The sequence below is a fragment of the Antechinus flavipes genome, chromosome 4, assembly GCF_016432865.1.
Source record: "Antechinus flavipes isolate AdamAnt ecotype Samford, QLD, Australia chromosome 4, AdamAnt_v2, whole genome shotgun sequence".
NCBI lineage: Eukaryota > Metazoa > Chordata > Mammalia > Dasyuromorphia > Dasyuridae > Antechinus > Antechinus flavipes.
Genome location: NC_067401.1, coordinates 344352083 through 344378169, shown reverse-complemented (window position 1 = coordinate 344378169; position 26087 = coordinate 344352083). Strand labels below are relative to the sequence as shown.

General features: G+C 35.4%; 1 protein-coding gene across 4 annotated transcripts in view; it reads right to left on the bottom strand.

The window, feature by feature from the left end:
* Nucleotides 1–26087, bottom strand: part of SCAF8 (SR-related CTD associated factor 8) — a 265897-nt gene that overhangs the window by 97227 nt on the left and 142583 nt on the right. For 2 of the 4 annotated variants that reach the window (XR_007953657.1, XR_007953659.1), the window contains exon 21: nt 25191–25241. The exons of the other annotated variants lie outside the window; for them this stretch is intronic. The gene's annotated coding sequence lies outside the window, so the exon portion shown is untranslated. The remainder of the gene's footprint in view (nt 1–25190; nt 25242–26087) is intronic. 4 annotated transcript variants of the gene reach the window in all.

The following is a 26087-nucleotide window of genomic DNA, read 5'->3' as shown; positions in this document are numbered from 1 at the left end:
CTCTTCAATACTAAATGTCTTTAAAAAGGAAGAGACAGTCAGTTCAATGTAATCCAATAAACACATTTAAGTGCTTAAGATGTCCAAGGTGCTTTATGCATATTCTTCAGCCACTTTCAGTTGTGTCTGTTTGTAACCACATTTAGGGTTTTCTTGGTAAAGATATTGAATTTGTTCTCCAACTCATTTTACAGAGGAGGAAACTGAGGCAAACAAGCTTAAGTGACTGCTTAGGATCACAGAGCTAGGAAGTGTCTGATGCCATTTTTGAATCTGATTCCAGGCCTGGTGGTAGCTGTGGATCCCTTGTGTTAAGTGATTTCTAATGCTAGGTCCAAAGCTCTAATTTCACATTACACTTTCTCCTCAATCTTTCCTCTACCCTTCTACAAAAACTATCTTTAAGATCCCCCGTAAATGAGGCAGCTAGGTGATGCAGTGGATAGAGTACCAGCTCTATAGTCAGGAGGACCCGAGTTCAAATCTGGCCTCAGACACTAAACACTTCCTACCTGTATGACCTTCGGCAAGTCACTTAACCCCAATGGCCTCAGCAAAAGAAAAAAAAAAAAAATTCCCAGTAATTTCTTAGATGCCAAATCCAAAGAGGGCTTTTTCAATCCTCATCTTTATTGAACTCTCTATGGCAACTGACCATGTTTTCCTACCCAAAAATAGGCAGTAATTTTCAAGATTATCTTTGAATCTTTCTACTTCCTTAACTCTTTTATTTTATTAATTATGAGAGAATTCCAGACATGGAGGACAGTTAATGTTAAAAGCACAAAGGTATGAAATGGAGTGCCAGTTCTGAGGAACAAGAAGGTATTACTTTATTCGTGAACTTTACCACAGGAGAGTCCCTTAGATCTCTCTTATGAGCTACTTTTGAAAATTTTGATCTTAAAAACATTTGTTCACCTGTTTTCTAGGATTGATTTAAAGCATAAAAGTATAGAAGAAGTGGAAGGATTACAGCTCAATGCAGGTGCATTGATAGCAGTGATAATTAACATCTTTAAAGCATAGAATCTAGGAGACAGAAAAACCAAAAAGTAGACAAATGCAAAAAGCATAAAATTTGATATAGGGTCAAATAGCTTTACATAACTCACTTAAACTATTTTGTACTAAATTTCCTTTTCTATAAAATAGGGAAGCCTACCTCACAACCTTGTTGCAAAGATTAAATGAGATAATGTATACAAAGCATTGTTTAAACTGCAAAGCACTAGGATCATAGATTTAGAGCTATGAGCTTAGAGGGCATAAAATTAGAATCTTTTATTACACAGATGATTAAACTCAGGCCCAGACAACTCAAATGTCCATCTTAAAAGTTGATAAGAGACAGCACTGAGATTCAAAATCAGAGTAATTTTCTCCAAATTTGGTGTTTTTTTCTACTGAACCACTGCTGGTCCTTCTAGATACGCAGCTATTGTTATAATTATTATTATCATCACAGAGCTCAAAAGTCCCGAGAAGCATCATTGTTATAAGACAGTACAGTGACTAAAGTTCATAACAAGGATGCTAATTCATTATGAAAAGGTTAAATTATGTGTTCAGTACACTCTGGCTGAGAAGGCAAGGTGGTACATTTTTAAAAGAGTTCTTTCAAAAATGCTTTTAAATAAAATTGTTTTTGATGCTAAGGGATAAGCTTTAATTATCTGAACAATTTACCTGTATGGAACATTTTATTCTCAAGCAACACAGAATGAGATTTTATTTAATAGCCCCCCCCCCCAACTTTACTTTTATGCTGTGTCATTAACAGAGAATGTGAATATTATATATATGTATGTATGTATACTCTCCCTCTCTCCACCCCCTCCCCCATAATTACCTAAAGAATTACTGCTTTAAGTGTGAACATGCTAGGAATTATATTCCCATACTTCTTGAATATTTGCCCCTGCTCCACAAGGCAGCCTTGAAATCTACTATCTTAGATTAGAATTTGGGAAAATAAATCTAGGTATGTGAAACCTAAGAAATTAAGGTAGAATCAACCAGGTTAGATAATCAGGACATAAATTAGCTAATTAATTGCTGCTTTTTAGAGGTACCTATAGGCATCTGCAAAGGGTAACCTTTCTACAAAAAGTAAATGAAAAATGGTTAACAAGAAGTGCACCCTGTTTGGGGGAGAGTGGGAACCTGAATTCAGAGAACACACAAACATCATTTGAAAATTCCAAATTGTGCCTTCACCTTTAGCCTACACAGAAATGCAGGGAGCTATGAAGGTTCTGGCTTGCCCTTTAATTGCATCTAGCTTTTTTTTCCAAGTGTAATAGCCTTTAATTTCAATAAATGTTCCCCTGAGATGGATAACAACCTTTTAATGAGGTGAAACACATTGAAATTGATGTAGTTTTTCCTTTAAATATGGACAATCAACACTTTACAGAAACTTAAACTGTCAGAAGAATATTTTACCTCATATATCGATGCTTCATGTAGAAATAATACAAAAACTTCACCCACTGTGTTGGGCAACTACATTTCCATAAAGCTTCAAAAGTTCTTAAGTGTATTGACCATATGTGATCAAGATGGTAATCCACATGAATCCCTCCCCCTATTTATGCTATCAAGTTGCTTTTTTCTCCCTGTACTATATTCTGTCATTTTACATGGTAATCAAAATTTATATTTCTTTATGGGAAAGAAAAAGAACAGCTAGAAAAGTATCAAGTTATTGCATAATTATTTAGCATAAATGATTTAGGTCACAGAACCATAGAGCTGAAGGGGATCTTTTGAGATCATACTCAACTTGTTCATTTTTCAGGTGAGGAAACAGATTCAAAGAGGTAAAATTACTGACCCAAGATTATAAAGCTAGTTTGTGGGAGAGTTTGGCAGAAAAGAAATTCTCCTAACCTAAAGCACAGATTTAGAACAAGAAACTGGGACTTCTGAGTCCCAATCTAGTGATGTGACAGGGCAACAGTACCTTGTTTTATGTGAGCTATAACTGTTACCACATATAATATAATTAGTTTCGAAGAGGCTCATAATGCTTTATCTAAATCATTTGATACTGATGAAGGATTCAGTTTTGAAATCTTCCATTCACAGGATATAAAATCAAATGTAATCTTTCTTTTTCTTTTCTTTCTTAAAAAAAAGAAAAAAGAAAAAATGCTGCATAGATCAATAGTTTAGAAGAGACACTTTCGGCATCTGGCTAACACTCATCCATGTTTCAAAAGTCTGTGGGGTGCATCTGTGAGCAGTAATGAGCTCTACTGCAGATTAACCATTCTTTGACAGCAAGCTGTCCCTCAATTAATGTTCCAAATAAAGTTTTATGCCAAGAGCTTTCATCTTTACAACAGACAGACTGAAATCCAAGGCCTTCTGGGTTCCTGCCACTTAAGACAAAATGCTTTTTTGCCTTTTACCAACCTCATAGATCTATGGCTCACAAATAGGCTATGGAGAAAAGGGGTCCATTCCTATGTCAAGTTTCCAGGACATATGTCCATATTCATTAGCACTGTGATTTTTTGCCTATCCTGGGTCCTGCTTCTGGCCTGTTCTCCCTTCAATCTATTTTATCTATAATAATGAGCAATGCTGGCAAGTACCACTGCAGGTCAATTTTCCAAAAGCCTCCACAGCTGTGAATCATAACATCTGAAGGAGTTGCAAGGCAGCCTTTGCTGATACAGGTGTTACTTGTGGACTGGGAATGAAATAAATTGGAGATAGAAGGAAGAGGAGAGAGGTCAGACAACATAACTGCCTCGTCCTCCTCGTCCTCCTCGTCCTCCTCGTCCTCCTCGTCCTCCTCGTCCTCCTCGTCCTCCTCGTCCTCCCACATGAAGAGATCCATTCCACAGGTCTGAGTTAGACTTCCAGTAGACACTGGCAGGTGGCTCCCATATCACAACACCACTCTGATCAAATAATTTTTTTACTGAAATTTTTTTAATTGCCTTTTGAGCCTGGAGAGACCTACATGAAGTGATGCTAAGTGAAGTGAGTAGAACCAAGACATCATTGAACATGACAACAAGATTATGCAATAATCGATTCTGATGACTGTATTTCTTTTCAGCAATGAGATGATTCAGGCTAATTCCAATAGATTTGTGATGGAGAGAGCCATTTGCACCCAGAGAGAGGCCTATGGGCACTAAATGTGGATCACAACATAGTATTTTAACCTTTTTATTGTTGTTTGATTGCTTTTTGTTTTTTTTTCCTTTTTTTCATTTTTGATATGATTGTTCTTGTGCAGCATGATAATTGTGGAAATATGTATAGAAGATCTGCACATGTTAACACATATTGGATACCTGCTGTCTGGGGGACAGAGTGGGGAAAATATGGAACACAAGATTTTGCAAGGATGAATGATAACTCTTTTTACATGTATTTTGAAAATAAGGCATTATAAAAAAAATTATCCTCATAGCATGTTTTACAAAGCAAAAACCAAACAAATGAAAATAATAATAAAACCTGCCTTTTGCATCAATTTGTACACTGATCAAAGGCTTTAGGAACTCCAGCAACTACCTAGATACATCTAGCTTCATCTCTAATTACACTCTCCTCTTTAGCTAAGCAACATGACTTTGCAAAACAAACTTGATTTTCTTATACATGCTCCATTTTTTTCTACCTCCACATGGTGTATGTCATCTTTATTCCAACCATCTTTTCCATATCTTTCTTTTTAAAAGCACTGCCTTTCTCTTATACAAAAGACTCAAACTGCTTAAAACTTTTTTTTAACACAAGGTAATTTTATAAGTCCTAAGTAGGAGTACTGTAATGTGTATATTACACATTATCTATTCTCCCAATGTCATATCACTTTTAATACTATAAACTTTTACATGTTATTAAATATTTGTCATGGTATTGAAACGACTGAATCTATAATTAGGTGTCTGGGACATTCTTTTTCCTACAGATAAAATCATAACAGGATGGTATACATAACATACGTTACTATAACGTTCTGCTTAAGAATCAAAATATGACTGAAATAAATTCAGTAATTTATTGAGCACCTGAATGCTATGAATAAGACATTGTGCAAAACAATAGTGATAATAAAAGAAAAGGGACAAATAGTCCCTATACCTTAAATTCTATAGGAAATATTAAAAATACAGGCTCAAAAATGGAACAAATAGAGAAAAATAAATTAAGAAAACTGGTCAACACTTAGTAAAAGGTGGAAAAAGGAAAGGAATTAAGGATGTAATAGAAAGAGGATGATTACACAAATGCAAAAGTGATTGCCAATAGAATGAACTAAGCTAGTTACAATGAAACACAGAAGAAATGGAAATGGGAGGAAAATAGTATATTTCTTAACTCCTTAGACAACTGTGGGAGAAAAGATGCTCCAGAGGTTGGGTCAGACAGATTTGAATGAGTACTACCTAATGAACCCTAGGATGGGATGATCTAGAGCAAGCTAAGATTGACCGTTGCTGTTTGGTAGCTCAAGTTTGAGATTAGTCTAAAATGAGACACTCATAATCCAACCAATAAAAAAGCAAAAGGGTATTTATTTAGTCATAGGAAGGGAAGGATATTAAACAAAGATAAGACACTAATTTTGTTGAATGTAATTTTCTTGGAATTGCTCATGTAGCTACTTGTCCAAAGTGCACAGGAGAAGCTCTTTATGTTTCTGAGTTTTTGTTTTTTAATTGAGGCAGCTAGAGGTCTGAGCCTTGGTTCACTTGAGTCGTAGGAACAATTTTACAGTTTTAATGCCTTTCAAGGAAAAGAAATTGGTAGGTGTCTTTGTAAGAACTTCTATTTCTATATAATTTTGTTAGAGTAACTTAAATAGCCTCAGTCTTCTCAGTGAAGGAGAAATTTAGATCATTTGCTATAAATGCAAAGGATGTAGATATAGTAGAGAAAAAAAAAGATTTAAAAAATCTTTGAATGATCATTGTGAGAAATGAGAAGATGCTGATAAGTATAAAGCAAAAGCAATGCTAAGCTATAGTAAGCCCCTGTTTGTGGGAAGTACTATAAATATGCAGTGGATCATTTAGATTTTCTGATTTTCTTTTGAGGGATGTTTGGCAGCTCTGGGGCAAGGATAAGGAAATCAGAGGATGAAGGTTAGCAAAAAGTGAGAATATGTCAAGAATGGCAGATTGAGGTGAAAAAAGATCCTAAAGTAATGAGTGGGTCAGGAAACATTAATGTGAGAGGTATACACTAGGTTGTTATAGCTGGGTTAGAAGCAAGATAAGATGAACTGAAAAGATGGACTAAAAGGATACCTATGGATTCAGGGAACTGAGGTTTTAACAAAAGCAAAGAATATGTTTGATGTGAAAGTGAGGATTGGATATATGAGGACTATAAGAACATATTTATAGAGTATTTTAAGATCTGGAAGTGCTTTCTTCCCACCGTTTCTGAAGGGAGTATTATTCCCACTTGACAGATGAGCAACTAAGGCTCTGAAAGGTTAAAGGACTTGCCAGGTGTGCATAGTTCATCAATCTATGAGGTGGGATATGAACTTATTTCCAAATCCAATATTCTATTCATCTTAGTACAATGTTTTTCAAGAGAGAAGGTTTTGGTTTGGAAGTGGAATTCAGATCCTGAAATATATTATATGTGCCACTAGGCTGGTATTTGTTGAAATAGTGGGGAAAAGGAGGCTTTTGCAGTTGAGAAGGTTGAGGCAAAATGTGGTCATTCTTGGAAGGGTCAAAACAAGATGAATACTGAGATCTCTGAGGAAAATGGCAAGGCAAGAAGTGGAGAGTAAGAGGAAGAACCAGACACTAAAGTCATATAAAAGGACAGATGACAATGTGAATGGAGAAAAGGGTAGGTAGTGAGAAATCTTGTGGAGATAGAAACAAAAAAATTTGGCAGCCTAGATATGCTGGGTGAGTGAAAATAGTTGAAAGTTGATTTTGCTAATGTAGGTGACTGAAAGCATGGTAGTGCCTTTCACAGTTGAAGGGGAAAAAATGAATTCTATTTTGGTCCTTCCCGTACTGTATCAGTAGAAATGCCCAAGAGCAGTTAGTGAGGGAAGCCTGGAATCTGAAATGGGTATGCTACTTGTATCCCATGTGTTGGAACTGAACAGCTAGGACTGAGGAACTAGAATTGACAACTGGATGTAAATTAATGTGACATGCTCTGTTGAAAAGAACTAAACCAAAAGAGGACTTTTAGAAATTACTCCCCATAGTTCTAACTACAACTTTTGAAGTATACCTCTACTCAGCCTTACCTTCCCTCCTTTTCTGCCATCTTTATGGAGAGACTAAACCTTTCAAAATCCAAGGGGATGAACAGATTGCTAATCCAATACACTAACATAACATCAGGCCTCTGGGCACTTTCACCACTCACAAGTTGTGTTTTTTGCTCTTTGATGGAAAGACTGAGGCTTGTCTGGAATGGTTCTATAACGCCATGGGGTAAATCCCCCATTGAGATTCAGATGATGGCATGGGGAAAATCCCCCACTGAGACTCAGGCAATCTTGACTCTGACACTTAATATCTGTATGACTAAAACCAGGTTTCATCATCTGTAATAGGGGCACTACTGAAAAAGACTGTAATGAAGAAAATGCTTTGTAAATAGTTAAATTATTGTGTGTTATTATTATTTGGACAAGCTTCAAAAAGCTAGCATCCTGGCATCCTGGCATCCTTGCAGGAAAAGAAGACACTTAGAATTATGACCACTTTGGGAGGATTGGGCTCAGTTGGGGAACTCTGTGATCCTTCAACTTTACCGACTATTCCATCCTTTTTCCAACAATACCTAGCATATTAATAAGCATACAGTTAGTAGACGTTTTATTAATATTTTTTGGCTTATCTGATTACTACAGAATTTTATCTCAGTAGCCTCAGTATGTCTTCAAAGAATTGCTAGGTGCTTTCTTCATGGTATTTCTTATGGCCATCTACTCTACCTGTGTGATGATTCTAGCAAGGCATTTTTACTCTTAATTCTCCTTGCCAACTTTCTAAAATTCTACTCTCTAAGCTTCAGAACAATTACTGATATGCATTAGTAGATGAAGTTTCCACATCCTTCACCAGGAACTCTCCATACAAATGAAATCTTAAATCTGTATCAAAGTAATAATTATTAATAATAAGACAAGAATGTGATAAGGGGAGCAAAGGAAAACTAGTGTTTTTGAAGATAGCAACACAGGGATATCATCTTGAAAATGTCATATTGCTCCTGAATGTTGTTAAATCATTTTCCTCATTTTCTTCTTTTATAAAGGCAGGATTGCGCACACAGTGGCTAGCAAGTCAGCTTCAAAGCCAAGAAGACTTAGGTAAAAGTCTTGACTCTGACACTGGCTCTATGACCTTGAAAAGTCATTTAACCACTTGGTGCTATGCCAGAGCTTTTGAATTCTTTCCACTAGCAACATCTTTTCTCCCAGGAAATTTTTATGTGCCCTTGGGTATATAGATATTTAAGTAGGTATACAAATCAAACATTTACTAATAATAAATTGTAATTTTGCAACCTCCACATTTAGTGAAATGACCCCACATGACATTCCCCACAAGCAAAGAAACTTTGCTCTATGTAGTTTTCTCTACCAATGAAATCCTATCATTATCTTTTGTGTGTCCTCATCTGTTTTTCTCACATATTGTGTCACATGGGGTTCTTTATCTGCAGATTTCTCTTGATATTATATTGATTCCTTGCTTTTAAACTGACAGTTATGTGCATTCCTAAAGTAAACCTTCCTGAAAGTTTCTTTTTTTACTTATTGTTATATTGCAGTCTTCCCCTTTACAAAATCAATGGGCTTTTACTGTAAAAGGAAACCAATTTTTACTCAGATGAATATCAAAGCCTCTGGTTAAAATAAATATTCAAGAATTGAAATGAACAGGCTGATTGCAGAAAAACCTAGAAAGACTTATGTGAACTGATACTGAATAAAGAGAGCAGAACTAGAAAAATGCAGGACCCTGTAACAGCAAGATTGTGTGATGATCAACTATGATTGCCTTTTAGTTCATCTCAGTGATACAGTGATCCAAAAACAATTCTAGTAGACTTTGAATGGAAAATAACATCCATGTCCAGAAAAAGAACTATGGAGACTCAATGTGGATCAAAGCATAATATTTTCACTTTTTATTGTTGTTCTTTTGTTGTTGTTTTCTTGTGTTTTATCCCTTTTGGTTCTGATTTTTCTTTCCCAACATGACTCATATGGAAATATAGTGACTCATATGGAACCAATTTCCATATTTCATATGGAAATATATTAAATATTAATTGTACATGTACAACCTATATCAGTTTACATGCTGCCTTGGGGAGGGGGGAATTAAAAGAAGGAGAAAAAAAAATTGGAACTCAAAATTTTACAAAAAACGATCTTGACAACCATCTTTAGTTGTAATTAGAAAAATGATATATCATTAAAATAATTTTTAAAAAAGAATAAATATTCAGCTTAATTGTGTGCTTGTGATGATAGTATTTTGTGCCCATTTCTAGCCAATTAAAATTAAGGTTGGTAACTTTAAATAGCATTTCCTTGGAGAATATGAGGAATGTGCAGAGCTTTCCAAAAATGCCTTCTGTAAATGGGTTTTGTTCATATGCCATGACTGCCAAGTATTTTTACTGCATTAAGAATGCTGCTTCAGCTGCATTTGAGTAGAATAATGGTGATCTCTAATGGCCTGTGTTGAGTTAATCATAGTTATTCGTTCCCTGGAAACAAGTCTGAATATAAGCCACTCTCATTTCCCATTTAGATTCTTGTAGTATAGCCATTCCAATATATACAATCTATAACCACTATTTGTTGGAATTAAATTAAATAAAAACTATACACTCAAAAAAAAAAATCTGCAGTCCACAACTATGTAGAAACTCAGAATAAAAAGAATCAGTTTCCAGTTAGGCATCTTAAGTAATATTGATTTAAAGGAAAATTAGATCTTTGAATACTCTCTTCTACCTTTTCCATAAAAACTAGCCATTTGCCCATTTCCCTTTGGGGTCGAGTATGTATGTACTCTTATCATTCATCCACCTATGCTAGAGGCAAACATTTTTTACTTTCACAGTGTGCCTGAACCCTCCTTCTTCAACACAAACCATATGCATTAAAGGCTTCTCTCTTATTCCCATAGTCCCCCAGCTATTGGTGTTACAGCTTACAATGTCTTTTCATTAACCATGTACACATCCCTCTGAGGAGGAAGCATGGAAAAAATCCAGTGGGTGAAAGTGTTCTTAAAGCTCAGAGGTAGGAGGAGAAGGGCTCCTTATAAAAGATATAGAGAAATCATTAAAGTGAACAGAGCTAGTGCTTGATGACTACCTTTTCTGTTAGAAAAATAACGTGTGCACATAAATACTGGCACATATTACACTTTTCATGTAACAAAAATGAAATTAAATATTTCTTTGGAAATTCAAAGTCTTTTTAAAGGAAAAAGACAATTTAGTGTGGAAGGCTTAGGGCGACATTTGGTACTGAGAAGGTTTTTTTGGCACAATTTTTTTTCTTTAAAAAGTGTTAGACCTGGAATCCAATTTTTTATAATTGCAATAGAAAGTCCAGAGCAGTATTCTCTTCCAGAGAAACAGAATGTCAGAATTGGAAGAGATGGATCAAAGATTTAGATCAGAAAAGGACCTGGGAATCCATTTAGCCCCATGCTCTCATTTTACAGACGAGGAAACAAGACCTAAAGAAATTAAAGTGACTTGCCCATGGCCAAAGGTGATGAATTACAAAGCCAGTTCAAATTCTGACTATAAATCCAGGGTCATTCCTCACTGATCCTTCTAGCTTACCTTATCTATCAAGCTCCACCTGCCAACAACATACAAGGCCTATAACTTGAAAGCTACCATTGAGAAGGAACTATCTCTTGAAACAGTCAGCCTATTTCATTTTAATATAACTCAGATAGCAAGCTTTTCTTTATATTGTGCCTCCACTGTCCACTCTGCAACTTCTACTCATTGCTCCTACTTTTGCTCTTGGGGGCCAAGAAGAACAAATTCAACCTCTCTTCCACATGATAATCCTTCAAACACTAGAAGGCAACAAACATCTCCTTCCTAAAGTTCTTGTTCTCCAATACCTTCACCAGATCCCCATATGGAATAGCTCAAAGATTTTTACCACCTTGACTGTCTCTGGATACTCTCCAATTAATCAACGTGCTTCCTAAAACGGGGTATCCCATACTGAATGGATGTTCCAGATAAAATCTGATCTTGGCAGAATACAGTAGCACTAATACCTGCCATATCCTAGATATTATGCTTAAGATTCTGTTGGCAGTCTTGACTGCCATATCACAATGCTGACATATTGAGCTTATGAGTCTCCTAAAAGTCACACATTTTCCCAATGATTTGCTATGTATCCACCCTCCATTCCTCTCATCTTGTATACATGAAGTTGATTTTTTTGAAATCATGTATACTTTACATTGATCCTTATTAAACTTCAGTGATTTAAGAATTAAGGAATAAGACATTTTGTGTGACTTCTTTTTAATATAGCTGAAGTGCTCAATTGTGCTACACTTCTGTACAAAAATCATCAGTGTCTCTCTTGCAGTTCCATGCCTTTTTTCCTACTACCCCTCTTGCCTGAGAAGTTACCTCACTCACCAACTCCTATTTACAAATCCCTCCTTTGTTTCTGGTTTTAACTAAGATACCACCTCTTTCATGAAATATTCTCTTACTATATACTGCTTAAGCTCACCTTGGGTTAAAATAAACTCTTGGTTCTAATTTCTTATTGCATATTTGCAGGTTCTCCTTCACTCATATCAAATTCTACCTTATGTTGTACTTATATGCTCCCTATTAGAATATAAACTCTCTGAGAGTAAGAGGCTGTGCTCTTTTTTCATCTTTGTATCTTCACGGCTGCGTATGATGCTTTGCATGTAAAGGAAACATCAAAAAACTGGTTGAACGGATTTAATTAAATTATATATAATTACAGATTTGGGTTCAAGCTATGAGAGACAAATTATGACTGTCTTTAGGAATAAACTATTCCTATGCTAATTATATGTATATGTAGCTATATCTATAGCTATTTCAATCTATTAATCCAGTTGCATAATTGGAGACTCTACACACTATAGTTACATGATTTTTAGCTTTTTCTGTATATCACAAAATGAAATGGAAAATTTTTCATTATATGGTTAATTCATGACTATATACACAGCCAGTGTTAACCTGTGCTAAAGGCTATTTGGGAGCATGAATCCTGTAGCATTTTCCTTTATTAAATCAATCATGTATTTATTCAACTTTCTTTTCTTTTGAGGTGACTAATTTCATGAATGTACATTCACAACTCTTCTAATTCAATGCCCAAGGAATCAGTGATTTTGTTAAAGCAGGTATACACTGATACAGATATATAACTCATCTTGAGAGTTACTATGGTGAGAAATTTGTTTTTTTATCACCTTAGAGGCAACCTTTTGAGAAGCCCTCTGGCATAATTCTTATAAGATAAGTAAATACTTCCTTATCGAGTGAAAATTACCTACTCTTCTTAAGATTGTAGATTGACTCCCCTTTAGTCTTCAATCTAAATCACATTGAAACTGAATGAACTACTTAAAAATGTGTTTGCTGTGTTCCTCTGGCACATCAAATTTCATTACAGTCAGCAGCATCACAAAAAAAATTTTCTACTGAACAAAACAGCTTTCAACTACATGTCTAAAGCCTATAAAAAAAAAGAGACTGCCAAGGATATAGAGACTTTGAGGCAAGATAAAATAGGACACACAGCATGAGCCTCTACACTCCTTCAGGCTACTAATAATGTTATCATAGGCATCATTGTTATGTCACTGGTAAGTGGTGAAAGGTTATTTTATAAAAAGTTTGAGGAACTTTGGGATCAAAGAGTACACACACACACAAGCCTCTTTTAGGAAGAAAGCAATTTGCATGAATATGTAACATTACATAAAAAAAAGTGGCAGTTGCTTTGGTTCAACAACTTTTTGCTAATCTTCAATGATGTATTAAAAACATGGAAATCCTGGGTCAAATGCTTTTATAAAAACATTTCCATAACACTGGCTTGCTAGGGAAATCAAGTCAACTAGAAGATACAAGGAAGGTCACTTTGGCACCACATTTTTGGTTATTGATAAGACTTAAATAGAAGACATTATACATTAGCTACTCATGTTTTTGGGGCCAAATGGTAATCAATATTTTCAATATAGCAAATATCTTGAAAAACAATGTAGCTACTTTTTTGTAAAAGTTGCTATAAAGTAAAATGTTTGTTTCCTTATTTTGATAATGTAATGTAACAATAGCTCATAATGCCTTAAGGTGTGTGAAATATTTTATGTAAGAGTATACTTTATGTAAGAGTATGTAAGAGTATGACCCTTCTAACACTAAGTGTTTTTGTTAAAAAAGCTATCCTGTACAGAAGCAGATACACCCAAAGAAAGAACACTGGGAATTGAATATAAAGTGCTTACATTTTTGTTTTACTTCCCGGGTTATTTATACCTTCTGAATCCAATTCTCCCTGTGCAACAAGAAAACTGTTCGGTTCTGCACACATATATTGTATCTAGGATATACCGTAACCTATTCAACATGTAAAGGACTGCTTGCCATCTGGGGGAGGGGGGGAGGGAGGCAAGGGGAAAAATCGGAACAGAAGTGAGTGCAAGGAATAATGCTGTAAAAAATTACCCTGGCATGGGTTCTGTCAATAAAAAGTTATTAAAAAAAAAAAAAAAAAAAAGCTATCCCGTTATTTCATTAGGGAAGGGAACTCCCATAGAGGAACAATTACCTCTACAAATATAAATGGTACCTTCTCGATAATTAACAATTATAAACTTGCTGGGAACACCAACAATTGTTAAGGACCATGCCTAGGTAAAGGGGCAGGTCAATTCTCCAAGAGCCTCCACAGTGTGAATTATAACAAAGAGTTGAAAAGCAGCCTTTACTGACATAGGTGTTGCTTGTGGACTGGAATGAAATAAATTGGGAGGCAGAGGGAAGAGGAGGGAGGTCAGATAACACAATGGCCTCTCAGTCTCCTTGTATCATCATCATTCTCTCACATGAAGAGATCCATTCTACAGGTCTGACTTAGACCTCCAGCAGCCACTGGAAAGTAGTTCCCATGTCACAACAGATAACCATCCAAGATCACATGGCCAGTATGTGTCAGAGGCAGAATTCTGAAACCACATCTTCTTAATTCCAAAGCAAGCTTTCTATCTATTGCCCTAGGGATTGCCTGAATTCCTAGACTTTCAATAAACTTTCTTGTACCTTCCATTCAATATGAAAAGAAACATTCCAAAATTCACTCAGTATATGTACATAAGAAATAGCCAAAAGAGGTTAATTTCAACAGAATAATAATATAATTATTTACCAGATATTCCCCAAACCCCTTGACAAGATTCTTAAAAGTGTAGAGTAGGGTTATATCCTAGATCTGAAACTTCTGTACTCTATCTACTATGCTGTTATTAGTGTCTTTACTTTATAGATAAGGAAATTGAGGTGCTCTGAGTTTAAGTGACTTGTTCAGAGTCACACAACTAATAAGTGTGTTAGGCAGATTCTAAATCTACATCTTCTTGACTCTAAAGAAGATATAAAGAATAAAACTTTATTGAATTAATTATGCCAGACTATAGTGAAAAGAGCATTGAACTTCTGGTCCTAAGTCAGATGACCTGTTTCATGTTAGAGCTACTGTTTATTAACTTTATGACTATGGCAAAACACATATATACCTTATTTGACCCTACTTTTTCTCATCTGGAGACAGAGAGGTAGAGCACTAGATAGAATGCTGGATCTGGAATAGGAGAGCTCATTCTCAAATCTGGCCTCTGACACTTTCTAGCTGTACAACCCTGCACAAGTCACTTAACCTTGACTGCCTCAGTTCTTCCTCTGTCAAATGAGCTAGAAAAGAAAATGGCAAATCATTCCAGTATTTTTGCCAAAAAATCCCAAATGGAATCATGAAGAGTTGAACATGACTAAGAACAACAATAATAAAAACAAAAGAACATAACAAAAAAACTTGACAGAAATAAGGACCCTGTATCCCACAGGCTTCTGAGAATTAAATGCTACCAGGTATAACTGCTTTACCAATATAAGCTGCAATTATTATCATTCAGCCACTTTCTGCTAGAGAAACTGAATGGCCCTTACAGAAGCCAATAAATTCTTCAAGATAGGTTTATCCATCATTTAATCAAGGGACAAGGTTCTACAGAGATGTAGGACACAGGATCCAGCAGTTTGTTTAGAAAGAGGGTAGCTACATCCAAACACTTAGACTGAATGCTGCTGGAGCCAGGGAAAATTTCCTAAAGACTTTACTGGAAAAAATGGAAATATTTTCATATTCCTCCTCTATAGAGCATCTGTCAGAACCACCACTACCACAATAGAAAATAATAAAAACCCCAAAACAGATGTGTCTGTTTTCTTTCATGGACCTCCTGGTTTCTAGGAAACTTTATCAGGAAAAGTAATGGACAGAAATTGCAGAGAGCTATATTTCAGATTTATTTAAGTCTAATTAACTCAATAAGCATTTGTTAAGCAACTTCTAGGCGATAGACACTAGTAATAAAAGAAAGGCAAAAAGAAAAACAGTTCTAGTTCTCATGGTTTAAAGGAGAAACATCATGCAAACAATTAGGTATAGATAAATATGTAAATGATAAATTGGAGGTAATCCCAGAGTAAAGACATTAGCATTAGGAAAGACACCTTTTGCTTCTTGCAAAAGGTGAGATTTTAGCTGGGAGATGAAGTTATCAGAGAAGCTGAGAGGAGGGAAGAGAATCTTAAGACAAGGAGAGGCAACCACTAAAAAAGCAAAGTCAGGAGATGGAAGGTCTTGGTCAATGAACAGCAACGAGACTAATGTTATTCAACTTCAGAGTGTGTAAGGAGTGGTTATTAGGGGAGTAAGGTATAAGGAGATTCTAAAGGTAGGAAAGAACCAGGTTATAAAGCACTTTAAAGGCCAAGCAGGATTTTATATATGATACTGGAGGTAAAGGGGAGTTACTAGAATTTCCGAAATAAGTGGATAACATGATAAAATCTGTATCATAAAAAGATCAACTTGCCAGTTGGGTAGGAAACGGATTGAATGGGGAGACACAAAGCTGGGAGACCAAACAACAGGCTACTACAGTAGTCCAAATAAGAAGTGGTAAAGAACTATACTCTAAAGAAAAACTATCTAATAATTAGTATTGGATAAAAGTAGAATGAGTTGCTTCAGAAGGTGGCAAGTTCTCCATAACTGGAAGCTTTTTAAAAAGATTGGAAATATTATTGAGGGCTATGATTATTTGGTCAGTAAAATTAAGGTGGATGACAGACTCAAAGGAATTTTTATTTTATACCTCTAATCAGAGCAACAAAGTCCCTAAATGATTTGAGAAAAACAGGACAATGAAGGAAAAAGGAAAATAAAGAAAGGGATGCATGGAGTGAAAACTCAAAGATCTACAAATGTCAGTCCACAGTATTTTTAACTTTTCCTAACTGATGTCACAGGAATGATAAGTATATAAATTTTATAGTTAATATTTCTGAGTTTCTTCAGTTATTTTATAATCAAAACTTTCCTGGGCATAGTCTGAAAATTTTACTTTGAGGTATCCAAACTAGAGTACTGGATAGAAGTGAGTTGGGATTTTTTTTCCCCATGCCCCTTGTACAGTCCCAGAAGCAGGCACGGTGGGAATGAATTGCTTTGCAAGTTTTCTGGGGGATTGCTCATATAGCTTATGTTTGTTTTGTTTTGAATCCTGACTTGTGATTTCATTGCTATAGGGAACTCTGATTGAAAAAACTCTACCAAAATGGATCTGTAACTACTCTTCAAATGATAAAGTGTTTCTTAAGACAGAGAGATAAAGAGCCTTGCCCAGACTCTCATAGTTAGAGAAAGACCTTAAATCTATGTCTTCTACATTGAGAAACTATCTACTACTACATAATGCCTCTAGCTAATTCTTTTTCTTTAATATACAAAAGTGCTAAAAATTTTCCATTTATTTTATATCTATAAATTGGCTATGAAAAACTGAACACAGAATGTAGAAATCATTTCCCAACTGCCACACTCATATGAAGTTGCTCTTCATAGCTGAATGGCAATGAAAAGACAGAACATTCATTACTGCTGAAGTAATGTACTCCAGGCAGTGTTGATTTTGAAATAATAATAACTCACATAACACTTCAGTTTCCCACCATTTTCATATCCATGATCTCATCTGAACTTAACAATAACCTTTGTGAAGTTAGCCAGGCAATTATTAGCGACCTCACTTCACACAAATATGGGAAATTAGACCCAGATATCCAGCACCATAGTGGAAGGCTGCTGAATTAGGAATTAGAAGAAAATGACCAGGTTGGAATCCTGCTTCTGATTTACAAGTTACACGACTATAACTGAGTCACATCTTACCTTTTGCATATTAAGGGACCAAACTGATCTATGAAGATCCTTCTACCCCTAAATCTATGATCCTGTGCTCTTAATTAATTAATGGATTGGATTAGATGGGAAGCAAAGGCACTAAGATTTGCAAAGTGTACAATGGACAATAAATGATTCAGTCTGGTAAGACCACAACCATAATGTATCAGAATGGGAATAATGTGAATAGATGCTGAGAAAATAGAAAAATTCCAGTTTCTGGAAGGGCTTAAATTTCAGGCTGAGTTTGATTTTTATTTGGTAAGAAGAATGAAAGAAGCAAGCATTTTCTTATTAAATGCCTACTATGTACCAGGCAATTGTATAAAATGCTTTACAAACATTATTTTCTTTGATATTCCCCACAAATCCCTATAACAATCCTGTGAAGAAGATGCTATTATTACTCCCACTTTACAGTTGAGGAAAAGAAATTGATTATGGTATCACAGAAGCTAAGGAAGGAAAAATGATAAGGAATGTGATACTTAATATTTTTAATATTTCCAAATGATGCATGGAGGCCAAAGAGAAAAATGAGGGCTGAGAAGAGACCAATGAGAATGTAAATAAGATTGTCTTTGAGAAAAGTTTCTGTAAAAATAATGATACAAATAGAACCTGGAATTCAAAATGTCAAAATGAATTACTATTCAGCAATGAAAGGAAGAAATAGAAACACAGTATAATGAGGTAGAAGAGTCAAAAAATTTTTTAAAGGATGAAGGGGATCTAAATATGTCTGCAAGCTAATAGGAAAGAGGAAAGGAAAGGTTTAATATGTGTTACAGACATATGGAGTTCAAAGGGAAGGAAGGATGGGGTGTCAATCTAAACTAATGTTTTTGAAAGTCTGGGGAAATTTGGTGTTAATTACAGTGCTAACTAGAATTTTGCTAAAGGATTTTCATGCTAGCAAAAACCTTTCCCTCTAAAATATTAAATGAGAAATTATGTATCATAAATGCCTTTGGGCTATAATTTTTATATGAAATTACATTTAATTTCTTCTATAATTTTTCTGACTCTCTTACATCACAGCAGGGTGTATCATACCTCAGATTCCTCAAATTAGCAAATAAGTTCCCCTAATACTTTTCAAACAACAAAGTGTACTATAGCCAAATTAATTCTGGAAATGCTGAGCTAAAATAGTTTCTGAGAGTCTCTTCTAGAGACAAAATTCTATGACTATAAATTTCAAAGCAGGAAGGGGAACTACAAGAAGGAACAAAGCAGAAGGCCACTTGGGGCACAAGGCCAAAGAAACAGATGTGGGATGGGGTGGCACTCAGGGGTGGGTAGTAAGAGGCAATAGAAAAACAGGACACCAGCAGAAGAAAGGGCAGTAAGGGCAAACATTGCTTTTACTCACTGTTTTGCCTTGGGCTAGCTTTGTTTACTATGACTATAAGGATAAAAAAAATAAAAAAATAATTCATTAACTTGAATGACAATATGCATCTGATTCAGTAGTATGTAACTAGACACCCCTTTATTCTGGCTGACTGGTTGTATTTATACACTGGACTGAAAGCTAAATGAATGTAAAAAGAAATTTCTTAAGCATTTAAGCTTCTTCCTATTCAAGAAACTTAGAAATTATCCATGAAGAAAATATATTACTTTTAGAATGTGATACAGGAAATCAATTTTTGCATGGAAATGCTTCCACTAATAAAAAGAAAAAAAAAACAAAATACTTTTTATATGATTGTGTTTTATATGGTTGATAAGACAAATGAGTAAAACCTGTAATGGAAAATGTCACAAAGACATATTATAATGAAACAATACTAAAAAATGTGTATTTTAGCTTACTTCCCTGAAATTTACAAAAGAGAATTATTGTCATAGAATTCTATACACAGTTGGTGTTTAATAAATGTTTATTAAATATGCTTTTGACTGAAGAGCACAATGATAAAACAAATGAAAGAAATGTTGACTTAGGTGGTTTCAACTCTCTCATCTTTTTTTTTTTTTTTATTAGATTTTTAAAAATGTACCAAGCATAAAAATATTTAGATTATTTTGGAAAAAGAAAAGAGAATAGTCTAGAAATATAAGCGGGGTCATGAGGAATGAGGGAGAAAAGGGTTTTTTAATTATATAGGAATGAACTTATCAAGATAAATGGATCTAATGTGCTATCTTGAAGACTTAACATACAGAATAACCTCTAAATAGCAGAGGAAAATTTTGGAAAGTGGCCTATCTGCTGCCCTCTGATGGCTGACTTAAATTCTAAATAAAATTTACTTGAGTTTGGGCTAAGAAATTAAATTTTTATTATGGAGCACAATGTCAATATTGGGATCATAAGGCTTTTATAGATCCATTGGTACTATTCTCATGTTGAAAATGAGTTTAAATGAGGCTCAGAAATGTTAAGCCTAATATCATATATACCACAATAAAAGGTGGTTAAAATTCAAAAATAGGTTCTTAACTCTTTCCTTAATACTTTGGAGAAGCAGTATATTTGTCTGGATATTTGATAGCTAATAAAATAGACATATGAATCATAACAGTAATTACTATCATGGCATGCACTATGCTGAGTGCTGGGGAATGAATTCAACTAAGGAAGACAAGTACTTGTCCTCAAATTAACGTTCTCAATAGGGAAGACAATACAGTGGAAGCCAGGAAGAAGGGTATTGAACAGGGAAATCAGAAGGATGGTGAATGGAATTATAGGGCAATTGTTTGGCATTTCCATTCAAAGAATGATGGTATAGACATGATTACTGTTCTCTCAGAGCTAACATTGGAAAGTGGCAGTGAAGGAGGGTGACATATTAGAAACATGGCTAGAAAGTAAGATGGTAGCTCAAGGTCTAGACAAGATAAGGTGAATGCTCACCAATCAGAAGTCCTAGTGTGGAAACTTGAATTCCTGAAGATGTTAGGGAAATTAAAGTCTCTTCATATAATTGACCAAATTGGTTTTTTTTTTTTTCCTCCAGATAATTTGGTGCCAATGTATTCCTTCAAATAGAATCTCTATTCTTTCACTGCTTCCACAAATGTTTCTATACTTCCTTCTATCCCTTAATGGACTGTCTCTATGAAGGGCTATGGCCGAAAAAATAAATCATTTAGTGGCAAATGTTCAGGGGATGACTCTTTTTGACCCAAGGCAGGCTCATCTTATATACCAGACATACAATCCATCCCTATGACTGAATTAAAAACCTTTCCATTGCTAAAGCTTGCACCTTGAGGGAAGAACCTGGGATTAACTTCATTTTATGATGAGGTAGGAATCAGAAGAAGATGGTAATGGAACATTTCAATTGACCTTTTCTTCTAATTCTACTCCCTCAATGAGACATTACATTATAGAATTTGACCATGTCACTATCCTCCTCATAAACTCTTATTGTTCCTTCTAGGATCAAATACAAACTCTTTTGGCATTTATTTAAATAATTTACAGCCTGGTTCTAACTTATCTTTCTAAGCTTATAAGCATTACTTTCTTTCTTGCTATTACTTAAATGTGACATTCGATCTTCCACCTTTGTGACTTCACACCTGCCTGAACATCAATATTTCCTCACCTGTTTCTTAGAATCACTAGCTTTCTTCAAAGCAGAGTTCAAATGCCACCCTACTGATAACTATAGTTGCTAATGCCCACTCTATGAAATTATCTTGTATTTACTTTGTATGTGCCTTTTTTTACATGTTGTTTCCCTGACATAATGTAAGCTCCTTGAAGGCAGGGACCATATCATTTTGTTTCTGTATTTCCAGTCCCTAAAATATAGGAAATGATCTTGACACTGGAGGGAAAGCAGAATACTTTATTATTTAGCTTATCTTTCCTCATCCCTTCTTACCCACCTCCCGCCCACTACCTACCTTCTGGCCCACTAAGTTTTTTTTTTTTTTTTTTTTTTGCTGAGGCAATTAGGGTTAAGTGACTTGCCCAGGTCACTTAAGTGTCTGAGGCCAAATTTGAACTCAGGTCCTCCTGACTTCAGAGTTGGTGCTCTATCTACTGTGCCACCTAGCTGCCTCCCTTCCCCACTCAGTGCTTTAAAACCAATCATCATCATCCTCCTCCTCATTATCATCATCATTTTCAGGTTAAGAAGCAGAGACCCTAAGTGGTTCATAGGATCTGAATTTCAAGATAATGAAAATGTTAATGAAAAGTTAATTTAAAAAAAAATCATAGCTGCTTTGAATAAATACAATGAATACAAGCTGGGACTAGTTACACCCTAGGGAACCAAAGGAATTGGCAGCTGTGGTTATTGAGCCAAAAAGTGGTCCTTGAAAACTAGTGGAGAAATTCCTGGGTCAGGTGACCAGCAAAATGGATCCTCAGATCCCCAGGACCCTTCAAACCTCTCCAAAACAGAAATCATGCACCAAAGATAAACGAACTTCAATTGACTCTATGGTCTGAGACATCAGAAAAACAAAAGAAAGTAAAAACTCCAAGAACTAATGCCTAATTCATGCTCCCCCTCCTTTACTATCCAGCACAATACCAGCAGAAAGCTTCATAAGTTGACCTGATCTATGGATTTGTAACAAACATAACACCACATTTCCAGTCCCTCTTCCTTCTTTCCATTTCTGTGGAGATGCAAATTCCAAACTGCAGAAATATCCTCAGGCCTTGAGAGCCTAAGCCACAGCAGTAGTCTCTACTACCAAAGATCTCTTTGAGAGGAGGAACATAGAGAAAGGTACAACAGATATATCTGAGCACACGTCCATAGCCCTCTTCCCCAACACTCCCCACCCTCAACCTTGGATATCCAAACTTTCAAGGGCAGAAATCAAAATACAGATCAATGGTACCAGCATGGAGTTATCTTGTTTAGCCAGGCTGGAAAACTAAGAAATAGAGGGAGCAGGACAAGTACTGGACACTCTATTGAAATTCACTAAGCCTGATGGAAAGACAACACTCTCCAGCTGGAACCAAGCTGGTCTTCCCCAAAGTCAATCCAGGCAGAGACCTAAATTGGTGAACCATGAATTTTCCCATCTGGGAGAAGGCTAAAATGCATTATGATTCGCCCCAAAGGAAACTACCATCAGAAGGAACCAAATTAAAAAATGGGCAATTAAGGAAAATAAGGGGGATGGGGGAAGAGGGAGGAAGACCAAAATTACCACAGATCTCAGAAAAAAGAGAATTCCAAAAACTCAAGGCATAAGCAGATAAACCAACAGGGAAGATATTAATAGCAGAAAGAAATATGGCCTCATTTAGACAAAGAATTCATAGATCACCTATAGAAAAAAATCCAAGGCTTCAAGCCCCAAGATACATAATGGTTAAATTGAGAAAAAAGAAATTCTGTAAGTGGCTAAGATAAAGATCTTTAAATACAAAGGAAAGGAAAATTTAATAACTCAAGACAAGACTATTATACCTACCAGAAAATGCAGAGGGAATGGAATATGTTCCCCAAAACAAATGGGTCTCGAGATGCAATCCAGCATGACCTATCTTGAAAAATCCTAGCTCTACTATAAATGAAACTATATGGACATTTGATAATAAAAGAGGTATTCAAAACATTTTCAGAAAGAAAACCAGAATTGAACTGATTATTTACTTCTCAAACACTACAGACAACAGAGATGCATGAGGAATGAATAAATACAACAAAGACAGCAATATCAGCAGAGTAACATCAGAGAAACCAATAAAAGATTTCTTTCTAAATGTATGTAAAGACATAGGAGTGAAAGCGGAGATTTGAAAAAGTAATATTGGAGAGATGAGCCCCCAGCCTACAGGTGCATAAATGTTTCTTGTGGATTAAATTACAAAATGGTAAAGTGTGTAGAATGGAGGAGGAAGGAGGAAAATAGAAGGGAATATGTGATGTGCTCCAGTTAAACTTAGGGCTAGCAATGAGGGGAAAATGACTTTTATAGTCTTTCAGAAAAAGCTTGCAAGGAAGTGGATAAGGAGGCAAAGGGAGGAATTAAAATATTGGAGGTCTTGCTTTGGCAATGGAAGGGAGTTCCATTGATGAATGCTCTTATATGTAAAGAGAGAAGTTCTGTGAAAGGAAATGGGGACCTTGTGCTGGGTATTGTCTATGGGGATTTGTTGCATGAAAAGGCCATTTGTTCAGGAGCTGGAGCTCCTGGAGACAACTGGTTCCTGATGGAGTGGTAGAGCATTGATTTAGATAAATGAATATGACCAGAAAGAAATAGTGGTGGGCTATATAATTAAGAATATGGGGATGGGAGTGGGAGATTACTGACATGGTATAATGTTGTCCCCTAGAAGAATTAACTTTTTTTTTTCTGATAGTAAGCCACAACAGAAAAAAGAAGTCCAAGATGCAACCTCATCAAATCAGTGACAGAAACAACCTCAAACAGGATAGACTAGAATTGATCATTCAGATGATCTGATTACATGAGAAATTCAGAATAGCATTAGGTTATATAAATATAGGGACCATGAATCAAAAAATGAGATTCTAAAGAAGGTAGAGAGGATGAATATAATGAAGAGAATGAGGGAGAAAAATCCTCTCAGGAAAGGAGAAAATCTTTTCATAAAGAATGAAATAAATAATAATAATAACAAAAACATTAAGGAACAGAATTAGTTGGAGAGGATAAGAAAAAGGAAGAACCTACTTGACAGAGAGAAAAGCAATGAGTGGAAGAATTAATAATCAGATAAATACAGGAAAGAAAAAATAAGCAAAACTCTGAAAAGTAACAAATAAGACACAGACAAGTAGAAGAATGCCAGAGGGAACAGGGTTACCTTAAAAAAAAAATTAAGCTAAAGAAACTGAAGAGATATAGTTCTATGTTTATGGAAAATATAAACTTAACTTTAAGTGTGAATGGATTAAACAAGCCAATGAAATTAATAAGAGTGACAGATTGGATAAAACAAAATTCTACAATCTGCAGCTTACAAAAAACACATTTATAAAACAGACATCCACAAAATAAAACTGATTGGAAGAAAATGTACTATGTACCAAATGAATCCAAAAAAGCAGAGACTGCAATTGTGCTATCTGACAAAGCAAAAATATTCAAAAAGTGAAAAGGGACAAATAAACAAGGAAAACTATACTACAGTGAAAGTAATAAGTAAAACCCAAAATTTAGATGCCTTAGCATCCACATTCACAAAAGAAACATCAGCTTAGCTACAAAAACATACATAAGCAAAAACACAACAGTGACAGGATACTTCAATGTCATCTTTCACAGCTTTTAATAAGTCTAACAGAAAGATAAACAAAGAGAAAAACATGAAACTGAACAAATTACTGAAGAAATTATATACAAAAAGATTTAAAGCATCATCTAAATGAAACTGCAAAAAAAAAAAAAAAAGATATATTTCTCAGCACCACATGGGACTTTTACAAAAACTGACCATTTATTAGGGCATAGAGATATTTCAAACAAATGTTAAAAGGCAGAAATAGTAAATGCATCCTTTAAATTTCATAATGTAATAAAAATAGTCATTGATAACAGGGTCACAAACAAAAGACAGTCAAATGGCGACTTAACAATGAAATCCTAAATAATGATGGGTCAAAGAACAAATCATAGAAACAATAAATTATGTGAAAAAAATGATAATGATGAAACAACATACCAGAATTTCTGGGATGCAGCTAAAGCAGTCCTCAGGGGAAAAATCATATCCCTACAAACATACATTAACAAAATAGAAAAAAAGAGAATATTAATGAACTGAATATACATTTTAACAATTAGAAGCCAACAAATGAACAAGCCTAAAATAAACACAAAAGAAGACATATTAAAAATTAGAGGAAAAATAGATAAAACTACAAATTGAAAAAATAGTATAGAGTTGGTCATGATGGAATACACCTGTAGTCTCTACTCCTAAGGAGGTTGAGACTAGCCAAATTACTTGGGCTTAGAAATTCTGAACTGCAGTTGTAAAACATTTATTATCTGCACTAAATTCTGTTCTAATATGGTGACTCTCTAGGATTTGAACTCAGGGTGCCTAAGGAAAAGATAATCAGCTCAAACTAGAAAAGAAGCAGATCACATCTTTCATGCCAATCAGCAGAGGCATGGAGTACTACTGGATTTAGTTATTGAATTTCTGGATAAGAACAGGGTGGGGAGGGAAGGAAGGAGGGAAGGAAGGAGGGAAAGAAGGAGGGAAGGAAGGAAGGAAGGAAGGAAGGAAGGAAGGAAGGAGGGAAGGAAGGAAGGAAGGAAGGAAGGAAGGAAGGAAGGAAGGAAGGAAGGAAGGAAGGAAGGAAGGAAGGAAGGAAGGAAGGAAGGAGGGAAGGAAGGAAGGAAGGAAGGAAGGAAGGAAGGAAGGAAGGAAGGAAGGAAGGAAGGAAGGAAGGAAGGAAGGAAGGAAGGAAGGAAGGAAGGAAGGAAGGAAGGAAGGAAGAAGGAAGGAAGGAAGAAGGAAGGAGGGAAGGAAGGAGGGAAGGAAGGAAGGAGGGAAGGAAAGAAGGAAAGAAGGAAGGAAGGAAGGAAGGAAGGAAGGAAGGAAGGAAGG